Consider the following 11,573-nt stretch of genomic DNA (forward strand, 5'->3'; position numbering starts at 1 on the left):
GACCGCTCGCCTGGAGGCCTCGCGTAAACAGCCGAGTTCCCTGGGCCAAAAGTAAACCCCGATGCCGAAACGTTTCTTAATTAGTCGGGCCGACAGACGCTGTTTGCAGGAAGGGGCTCCTTGGCTGCGTTTTTTTAAGGCTTCTGTATCGTGCTGTTTGCCAGCTGCAGATTTCAGGCTGGGAAGTGACAAAGATAAAAACCTTGCAGCTGCGTTCAGCTGCCTTTGTCTGATTTTTATCGATATTAATTAGGGCATAATTGAGAGAGAACACAAAGCAGAGGTAATCAATCGTCTTAGTGTTCCTAATCAACTTGGCTATGCCCTGGAAGGGGAAACGAGACGTGCCTTAACTTCTTTAACTAGGTTTTCAGCATCAGAGGCCCTTATTGCCAGAGAGGCTGATGACCCAACTTACTAGAGAGGGACTGTTTGACCTCAGACTGACTAATTGGAAATTAGGAGAACGTTCATCAGTGTAGGGCCATGTGTGTAATTGTTCTCCTTGCCTTTAACCCAGAAGAACTGAAGTATCCATCATTTATTGATAGATAAGCTTTTCCACAACAGGGCAAGTAGAAGAGACACAACTCGTCACAGACAAGAAGATGCTGACACTAAGGCTCCGAGTCACAATCCTTGGGTTCAGCCACCACAGGTAGAGACTAGCAGAGCTAGTTGTCCACTCTGCCTGTCTGCTGGAGGTTACTGTCCCTTCAACAAGCAGCCAGTGTGCCAGCTTCTCAGCCTGAGCCCCATTTGACATGTTGCAGCTCAACATATTTACAACAAACTGCCACCTATTTTGGTTTACATCGATGCACTGAGTGTAAATAACTCAAGATTTCTGGTTTTTCTTGGCTTCAGCTATGGAGGCAGGAGTGTTGTTAGTTTTTGCTACTAAATCTGAGCAGACTCAAAAGCCTTAAGGAGCTGTCTGAGTTTCCAGATAATGCCCATATATCCAGCAAATTACCTCAGTCACTCCTCTTTCATGTTCTTTGCAGGTAATTAAATAAAGGGCAGTAATCAATTACGTAAGAAGATTAGTAGTTGTGTAATGTGCACTCACTGGTTTTATTGCCCTCTATCAACTACAGTCTGTGTTAATTTTATTGTTATACAATTCGTGGTATGGTCTCCCGTGCTGCTGGTGCCGCCTGTGGAGCTGCAGCCTTCTGTGCTTGGCCAGGCACCTCGCTGCAGGGGTGTTGCTGCAACACAGAGGGTCAGGCTGAAACCGGGCTGATCCCTTGCCCCTCCCTGCCAGCTTTTGGGATGTTCTCAGTTGTGTTAGAAACGTCCGTGCTGTAGCAGTGGGAAGAGCTCTGAGTTCAGCATTGCCACAGATGCTGCTTCAGCCTTTTCTCCCTGTAGTATAGAACGGCTATTACCTGTTTGTACCCTCTCAGGCTGTGTGTATGCATACCTCTGGGGTAGGCTAAGCTGCATGCCCAGGGTTCCAGTGCCAGTGTCATCCAAGCTGCCTCTTAAGTGTTTTTCCATCAGAGAAAACCAGGAGGAGGCTGGCAATAGTGTGCATCTAGGTCTTTTCTCTGTATGTGCTCGTTATTTCCTTAGGGTAAGCTCCTGGATGCAAAACCCTGAAAGGCTCCCAAGTTTTCTAGCCTTGACAGAGTTTGGGAATCAGAGAAGACATGAAAATAGATTACAGAACTCCATCAGTGATTATGTAATTTTATAAATTATTTCTTCTGCTATAGAAGACAATATTAGCTAAATGCTTTCATCATCAAGGAATGGCAGCATTGTATTACCTGACCCAGCCAAGGACAAACTGAATAAGTTAAATAGTTTGTTTAGCTGTGCCTTCAAATATTCGTGGATCCAAAGAAATGTAAGGAAGTAGTTTGCACTGGCTTGCAATTAAAAAATACTCTCCACAGTTTGTCAGAGCAGTGTTGTTATCTTACCTTTCAAATCTTGTTGCTGAAGAAATAAAAGCGTTGGGCACTTCCAACCGTCACCATTCTGTTAAACATTTAGGGACAGAGAGGTGGTGCCGTGGTTTGAAACGAGGCCATTTCCCTCCTCAGTAAGCCCCTTTTTTCTGGGCTGAAGTCATCTCTCCAGAACCCATCCACGAGGGATTTTGCTGTGTGAGGAGGAGCTGGCAGTGGCAGAGCCCATGCTGGACAACACAGCGCGGGACATGGGGCCACCTGTAGCACGACAAAAGCATCACCCACCAACACAGGAATTACCTGGCACCATCTGCCAGCAGCACTGCTGTGCAGCAGCTGTCCTCTCGTGCAACTTCGAGTCCTGAGATTTTGGCCTTCAGGAAATCAAGTCTAGTGACTGCAGCTGCTTTGGCTTAGGACTTTACTGTCTACCAGCCACCCTGACTTTCTGATGGGAGTAGCAGCCATATGGAGGCAGGGGCCAGGGTGCTGGATTTCTCTGGCCAAGGCCTATTTTCCCACCAGAACTCAGGATGTGCTGGAGCTGGGGGAAGTGGCTGATCTCCCTGAGGGTTCTTTGAGGCCTGGCAGCAAGCACAGGGATGTCCAATAACCCAGGCAAGTCCTGCACATCTGCACGGATCAGGTCAGCTGTGCAAGGGCCTGAGGTCTAGGGCCCTCCGGAAGCCTGGGCATGCATAAGTTACATCTCCTAGACACGTGCACAGAGATCTGGATTGGAGCCTTACATGCTGGGCAAAATTGGGTGTGCTTCCAAAGCACAGCTGTTACACATCACAGCCTGGTGTTTTGGCAGCAGCTTCCTTCTTTGGCTACTTAAACTGCAACATCCAGTGGGGGTTGCTGAGGCATAGCTCTACATCCTTGCTACCAGGGCTGTGATGTTTAGCAGCAGGGAAGCACTCACACAGCTGGGGAAGGCCAGCTCTTGTATCACCATAACTGCTTCCACGGGACTGTGTCTGTCAGAGTCCCTCCTCACACATTTCCCTGTGGCTGGCAAATTGTCTGGGATAATGCAGAAGGAAAAAAAAACCAACTACCCCCTTGCTTCTGGAAAGGGTTTTGGCAGAGTTGTGTCTGTGCTGCTGCAAACACAGCACACTATGTGCACGGTGGGAACAACAAGTCAAGGGTGTGTTGCCTTAATTAATCCTTTCATTACAGTCACAGGCTAATTTGCTAAAGGTTAATTGCATTGTAAATAGTGAAAAGGGAGGTGTTCTGCTTGCTCCAGATGGCAGCCAGGGAGAAATTTGATGAGACTGCTGTTTGGAGAGGGGGAAGAAGCAGCAGGGCCTCTCTCAGTCGTCAACTTGAGAGGGAACTGAAAAGCAGGGAAAAACCTAACTCTGTGCATCTTCGTTAAGTAAAAATGAAGAACATAAAGGAAAGCCATATGAGCATTTCCTCTCTGCAAGTCGTATGCTATCATTAAATAATCCTGACCTCCTTCAGGTGGGCATACACCTCTATGGTCTCACTGACCTCTCCAAGGCTTTGCATGGCATTGGGAACTGACACCTGGACTGCAGCCAGGCTGCAGTGTCACCATTCCAGTCTGCAAAAATAACATACCTGCTAACGCCCAGCAAACACACTCGGGGGGATCCTGTTACTGCAGGCTGCTGCTCCCAGCGCCAGGCACAAGGAGTGTAAGCCACCTGCTGCCACTGAGGCAAAGGAAAAGGGACATGGCAAGGAGCTACCACACAGACTTCTTGAGGTGGCAAACCCTCACCTCCTGCTGTGTACCCAGAAAAACACCCTGGACTCAGGAAACATCCTGGCCCTGCAGTATCCTGTATCTAAAAGCAAAGGAGCCCTTTGTGAGGATCCCCTCACAACAGCCAGCTTATACCACCCTCAGCATCCTGGCAAAGCCCAGGCCACTCAGCTGTGTTCAACTCATCTGGCTTTTCAGAGAAAATCCCTCTGCTGAGATGCCACAGGTCTCCACTCCATTGTCAGCTCCCAAATACCTTTTCACTCTTCAGAGGAACTTGTCCTGAAAGGACCAGCTTCTGTTTGCTGTCTTGAAATAAATATTCTCCCTCAGTTGTACCCAGCTCCCTTCCCCTCCCAGCCTGTCTCATTCCTAAACCCTGGAAAGAGCTCTAAGAAAATTACTTGAGCTTTTCCTCAAGTAATTCACTCTTATGTGAAGCAGTCTTTGGCCTCACAACAACCACTTAATTGTAATTAAGTTGTAGCTCTTTTCTAAACCACCCCTGTAGATACAACACTGGGTGACCTGGAAGAAAACCTTACCCTTCACATGATTTCCTGTGTTTGCAGATCATAATTTGCAAGGCAAAAATTAATGTAAAAAAATCCTTGGCAATTACCTAATCTGTGCTACCTTCTGAGTTACTGCTTTCATGCATCAGCACAAGGGGAAGAACTTGTGTCCCTCCCACTTTGGTAACAAGGCATTCACTGGGCTTACACAGGTGTGGCAGGGACATTGCCCACGGGGCATGACCGACTCTGTCTGTGCCAGGGCAGGTTTGATCGCAGAAACAAGCAGGTCAGATTGGAACCGTGTGCAGAGGAAAAGATGCCAGTTGGGAGACTCTACTTCCTTACCCAAAAGGGAGCTGACTTCTGTATAGCCCGGCCTCCCCAGGAGGGCCCAGGTTTGCAAGCATTTCATGTTACTCACTGCCTAATGACAGTCTGGATTCTTTGCGAGAGGGGAGACCCAGAGCTGTAGAGATGGAAACTCCCAATCAAAAAAAGCAATTAATTAGGTTCTGGTGACCTCTAGAGGCCCTTAGTCCAAAGCACCTGATTTCTGAGAATCTTTCCTGTTTTGGAACAATGAGCATTGCAGGAGTTCCGCTTTACTTTAGTTTCAAACCAAGATTAATTTTAGCCTTAATATTGATAATAACAATTGATTATTATTATTATTATTATCCTCCCAGTAAACATGATAATAGTAATTCCCTGTGTACAGCAACCTCAAAATCTGCACAGGAACTTTTGTAGGTATTCTGGTGATTCCTGTTTTGCAAGACATTTGTTTTATGCATTGTCAAGAGAGGAGCTACTTCCTTCATTATCTCTAATGATACATGCAGCTAATCACTGATCCTGGAAAAACTGCCCACCTGTCTGGTGAAACAACTGGGTTGCTTACATGCATGTAAGTTATGTGTGCTTAAGATACAGGTATTACACATGCATTGAGATGTCTTTGCAGAACACTGCCTTTGTGGACCGGTTTTGCAAAGGAGTGCTCAAATACTGTGCTAGTCCTCTCAGACTGGAGTGTGACCATATTTTCCAAAGCATTATTTTCAGCTGCAAACAGGGAAAAAATGATAAGCCACCAGATTCTGGGCCAAGGAACACTCTATGAGGGAAAATTAACCTTCTACCTGTATTGTAAAACAACAACAAAATTACTTGCAGAGGAGAGTGATGCAGGAAAAAGTCTAAGAAAAAATACGTTGTTTTAGTTATACATCTGGATAAGCTTTATTTGTCTTAATGAAATAAATAATAGGGGCAGCTGAAGAAGAAGGGGAGAAATCCACTGAGCTAATTTTCTTACCCCTTGAGCAGCTGAGATACAAGATTGAAACTGTACTTGGGAACCAATGTTGCCCCAAAAACTAGTGGCATCTTTTATTCCAGTTTTTCAAAATACATCCCAAAGGAGTACAGGAGGTATTTAGGGTTGAATAAGTCATTCCCATTTTATAACAGAAGCTTCTAACACTCAGCTCTGATTTATAGTAGTTGAGGGTGAAAGGAGCTTTTCTCCACCACGCGTCTAGATGTAGAAACACCAAATGTCAAACAAGTCAAACACAAAACCAAGTACAAAATCAAGACAAATTCAATGCCTGCAGGTCTTCTAAAGGAGTGACAATCCTATTCCAACCAAAACCTGCTTCTGTGCCTCTCTAATACCTCTATCTGGCGTTGCACGGTTGAGCCACTGGTCATCCTGGCGTACAGGAGGAATCATCTGGAGTCACTGATCAAAAGGTCAGTGTGCACTGGACTCTGCTTCTGCTGTTCCTATTGCTGGGAACAGACCAGATGAATGAAGCAAGGCTGATGGCCATCTCAGCTGGGTCACCAAAATGTTGTTGAAAAAACTAGTGGGATCTTTTATCTGATGTGTGTGCCGATAACTCACAGGTGTTAGTTGTTTTAATTCCTTCAAGTGCACAGGGAGGGGTACTGGGTGGTAATTCCTCAGAGCTGGCACACCTAACACTGAAAGGTTACAATATTTATAATATCACCACGGATCTATTACCGTATGCAATCCTTATAAGCATTTTTATTGGTACTCACTACCTGGTAACTTGCATACTGTTGGTTAAGATTTTCTCCATCTCCATTTAAAGATACAGCACATCTTTATTCCTGCTACCCAAGCCCAGTGGGTAGGGGTCTTGAAGCAGTGCAGGTCTCCTAAGTACTAGAGGTGTGGTTTTCATATTATAATTAGCAAGACTTACTCAGAAGACATTGTTCTGGCTGACCTAAGCAATTGTACATGATTTCTTGGGCTGATTGCCCCATTTAATTCACCATTCCTGTTTCTCATGCATAGTTGTTTCCTTGTCTTACTGTTTAGCCTTAAATTTATTCTCCATAAGCATTCATGCAGTCTCCGTCAGCTACTTATTTAAACTCCTCAAGAATTTTGACATCACCAAGAGAACTGGAAGGAGAGATGGTGGAGAAGTGAGACACTCACTGCCTGGAGAGATGTTGGGAGTTAACACACACAGAGGCTTACAGCCATAGAGAAGCTTAGCAAGAAAAGGATACCAAAGCTGGAGGAGGTGTAGCATATCTGCAGCAATGCACAGCTCAAAGAACTCTTCAGCAAACTTGCAATCCTACAGTGATGTGTGGGAGACCTCCTAAAGATCTCTAATTTAAGAGTGCCCAGCTGTACTTCCAGATTTTGTTATTAGTTGTTTTCCTATCTAACTCCTTCCAATTTTATTTTTTTTTTGTTCTCTTTGCGTTTGTTAATGGTCCTCCTACCAATGCCTCAGTGGCAGCATTTGTTTGGTCACAGCATCCCTGGAGGCTACAGCCAGGGCAGTTTGTGTTTACAGCTTAGAAACTGAATACAATAACACAGAATTCTCTCTTGCTTGATAAATGAGTCCCATAAGAGAGGAAAAAAAAAGTGTATGTTTTCTTATTTTTTGTTTCCTTATGGCGTGATGATAGATGGTATTTTTTAAAAAATAAAATGTCCTTATTTTATTGAGTTTTAGAGTTTTTTAATATAATCTTTTGCTGTGTTGTTGCTCTTTTGGCCATGTAGGCAATAGAGCTGAAGGCATTTCGTTCCTCAAAACAGAATGGAATCCTGAGCTACTGAGGGGAATTAAAAACTGAGTAAGGGGGAAAGGAAATTAAACGAATTTTTACTCAAACTGTTTAAAAACACTTCTGAGATTTTTTTGTCTTAAAACTCCTGAGAAGCCTGTGGGAGAAGATCTCAATTTGTTAAAGATCTGCATTCTCCTGTATCTTCCAAGTGCAAACAACAAAACTAATTTGATTTTGTTGGTCCTCTGAGAAGTCCTCTAGCAGAAGAAAGCTGGGGGGAACCTCAATTTTTAAAAAAAAATATGTGTCAGATAAAACCAAAACCAAGCTCTAAGGCCACTTGTGTAAGATTTGTAAAGCACTATGAAGTTTTTGGGTTTTTTTTTAAATTTAATTTACACAGGTTTGTTGGCTGGATACTTTTGTTCTATAGTACTACAGTGCTAGTAAGAAAATGACAGGTACTTTTTATGTGGGCTTTTTCTGGGTAAAACTTTTTTAACTTTTCTAATCTCTTGGCCAAGAAGTTTTGCTCCTGCTTTTTCTCCAGATACTGGTTTTCCTTCCTTTTTCATAAATAGAATAGGATACAAATTAAAAGGAAATACAGGAGAAAGAAAATAAACACAAACCAGGAAAATAAAGAAGTGAAACTCCTCCTCCCTCCAAGTGACTCTTGGTTGTTGGTTTTGGTTTGTTTTTTTCATTAAATATGCATTTAAGATTTCCATTTCCAAATGGAAAAAAATGTGACCAGCTCTAAATATAAGAACAATGCTTGAGGGCAGGCCTAGGGAGAGCAATAAATCAGAGCAGAAAATATTTTGCCTGGGGAACAAGTCATGATCAGAACATAAATAACACTCTTTTCTTCTCTATGCAACATGAAACAAACACAGCTGCGTGCACAGGCACATGCACAGACACATGCTTGGACACACACACGTGCCTCAGCCCCATCTCCCCAGGGCAGCTCTCTGACAGCAGGAGAGGTGAGGGGTTATGACAGAGGGGTTGGTGACATGTGTCTGCTGAAAATCTCAATACAATAGAGGAGCCAAGCGTGCAGAGGGCACTCAGAGATGTCACCAGGAGGAAGCAATCCCTTGGCTGGTGGCCAACAGGAAAGTCTGTACCCATCCCCTGCAGCAAAACACTACTAATTTGTTAGTAATTGTGACAGTGGCCTTTGAGTGGGGCTGTGCTGAGGCAGAAGTTTGCCAGGGAGCTTGTATGTGTCTACTCCAGGGCTCAGGACTGCTGCACAAATCATGCATAGGTTGTCTTCCTGGGTTAGATGCTCATATGGGGCTGATTTCAAGGGCAGTGTCTGGGTCTCCAGAGCCTACCACCTGACCTAGGCTCTCAGGGGCCTGTTGCTAGCTCACAGCAAATCTGGGGCTCATGCTGCTGGAGCTGGCCTCGCTGAACAGGCTACACACAGACCCATCTCGTGGCTTACAGGAGAGAGGCTGCTGTCTGGGCTGGGCAAATCAAAAGCATTGCAGGTGCTGCAGATGTGTTCATGCACATCCACAGCACCTTGTGCCTTCCCAGTTCTCAACTCAGTCTCAAGTACAAGATTTGTTTTCTCTGTTTTGGGCCCTCTCACTGACCTCCCAGAGTTTGCCCTCCCAACAGCATGGAATTATTCTTCCTTGTCCACCTGAACATTTCCTTTGTAATTTTCAGACCCAGAAATTAAAAGAGAGTATTTTCATTAAAGACTCCTGAGGAAAAGTAGCTTCATTATCTTCAGGGACACTTCCAAAATCCAGTGTATGTAGATCTGAGGTGAGCCACACAAACAGGAGCAATTCTGGGAACTGCTTTCCTTACCAGCCCTGAGGAACTTCCAAGATGAAAACAATTAAATTCAAAACATGTCTGAGATGTTTAGAGGGATTCTGGGTGGACCAAGCTCTTCTGCAGGGAGAAAAGCAAATTCATATACCTTCTAGCAGAACTTGGTGGGATCTGTGTGGTAATTTCCTCCCTCTTATGATCTTCCAGTAATTTTTTCCATAACAGGGATAATCCAATCTAATCACTTCCATTTGACCCAGTTTCATCACCACCTTCCTGAAATGGAGTTAATAGGTATTTAATGCTAACCAGCAAAGCAAGGAGAATGGTTCATAAATTATCTTGGAAAATCATTCTATGGTTCCTCATGGACTAAATTTTTTTATTTTAATTTGTTAACCAGAGGTGGTAACTTCTGAGGCCTAAACCACAACATATCTTGAGCGCACTTAAGCTAAAAATACTGACTCACCAATGACAGAATACTAATGAATCCTCCACAGGAAAACGAATCCACCATTTCCTTCCTCACAGGAACACACACAAGTGGTTGAATAGGTAAAGATTTTGTACAGCCACTCTGCCTGTAAGATTGTACACTGAAATCTTGATTCAGGTACTGTAGGCATACATTTTCCTTCTTTCAAGGCTTGTTTTTGGCTTTTTATTCTATATCTGTCATCCTGCTAATTTTGATTTTGCTTTGCAAGCATTGCAGCTTTCATAAAAAGAGCCTCTGCTTTTGAGATGGTTTTGGTTTTGCTCTCAGTTATATGTCATGGAGCAGCACGAGTGGGGCTGCTGCGTGCAGCAGGATGAGCTGGGAGCCTCGGGTGGCCCCAAGGCAGACAGTGCTTTCACTGCCATGGTGCAGACCTAGGCATGCTGCTCCTGGACCAGCAGATGCTGGGGTGAGGGTCCCAGGTTGGGCTCCTTCGGGGCAGCTCAGGCCTAGTAGTGCACTCAGGGCCTCAGTGAACTCACAGCAGGACAGCAGTAATGCCCTAGTTAAAGCTGAAGACAGCTTCTTGGTTTAGGCTATTCTATGTTCTCTAAGATTCACATCTGTCATGTTGTCTTGAAACCTCCTGGAAGTGAGGGAGTAGAGTAATGTTAATAGGTCATTTGAGATGGGGTCTCCAAGTTACTGCCACCTCCTCCTTTTCCCTTCCTTCTTCCTCAAAAAAGGTAATTTTTCACATATTTCCTTCTTCTCCTTTAAGTGGCAACATTTGTAACCATTGCACTGTGATGACATGTGCACTCCAGGTGTGTGAGCTTGACTAACTGTATCTATACAGTACCCCATGTGTGGTGTTAAGAGCACGGGGGAAATGGGCACTGAGTTCATTGTGGTTCACCTCCAGTATTTCTTGACTTCAGATGGAGTTTCTTGCTGCAAGCGAAACCACTGTTTCTTAGCAGCTTCATGCATTTGTCATGCTAATTAGACCAAAACTTGTTTTTCTCTCTTCCCTGCTATCTGTTGGCCCCCTTTTTTGGCTGTGAATTTTCATTTCAATTTCATTACTACTTTTTTATTCAGTCATTCGTTTGTTTAGACTTTGGGCCTTCGAAATAGGAAAGACACTAAATGCCTTCACTATCTGGAAAAATCTCACATCCCAGGGCTGGTGATCTAGTGAACTTACACTGCAACAGTCTCAACTGCCTGTTGTCTTTTCATCTCTCAGTGATGACACTAGTGAGGAAAAAAAAAAAGGGGCCTTGATATCATCTGTGAACAAATAGAGTGCATTTGCTCTGTTCAACTTTGTCATCGGCATCAGGAGTGAGTGGGATTCAGTGTTCACACAGAACCCATAACAAGGGGAACTTTGCTCATGTCCCAGTCAGAGACAAGAACCACAGAACAGCTGGCGGCTTCCTATTGAGGACAGTTCCTGGCTCCTTGCTACTGGAAACTGACTCATTCATGGCACTGTGGTAGTTTAAGGCAGAGACAAGAATAGCAGATGCTTATCTTTCCACCCTAAGACCTCTTGTGTAATACTCCTCTGTTCCTCCAAAAACAGTGGGACTGAACAGGAGAAAGGATTCAGACGCAGCTTGAGGCCTTGTGCTGGCTGTGTATTCTCACTGAGGGGACCGTTGCTGAGGAATGGGAGGCAGTGGAGATGCAAGACTGGACTCTGATAGATGTCAGTCCTGAAAAACAACTATTTAATAAACAAGCAAGACATGATATCCCCACAAGCATTGTTAGCAGAGAAGTGGGTTGCTTGCAGAGCCTCACTGCCATCTAGCATGTGAAGATGGTCTATATTTAATCCTTGGAAAATTACCAAATCAGAATTCTTTTAACATGAGCTGAAACCTCTGACCACCACAAAATACATGGCAAGGTTACATGTCCCTGCTTCCTCCCTGTTGCAACAATACAGCTTACATACTTCTGTGTTTGAATCAGCAGCTTTCCAATGCTAACACCCACTCTCCAGCGGTGTTACTACACAGCAGGGAAAAAGCACGCGTGTTGGA

This window comes from Chaetura pelagica, unplaced genomic scaffold (assembly GCF_000747805.2).
Source record: "Chaetura pelagica isolate M959 unplaced genomic scaffold, ChaPel_1.0 scaffold360, whole genome shotgun sequence".
NCBI lineage: Eukaryota > Metazoa > Chordata > Aves > Apodiformes > Apodidae > Chaetura > Chaetura pelagica.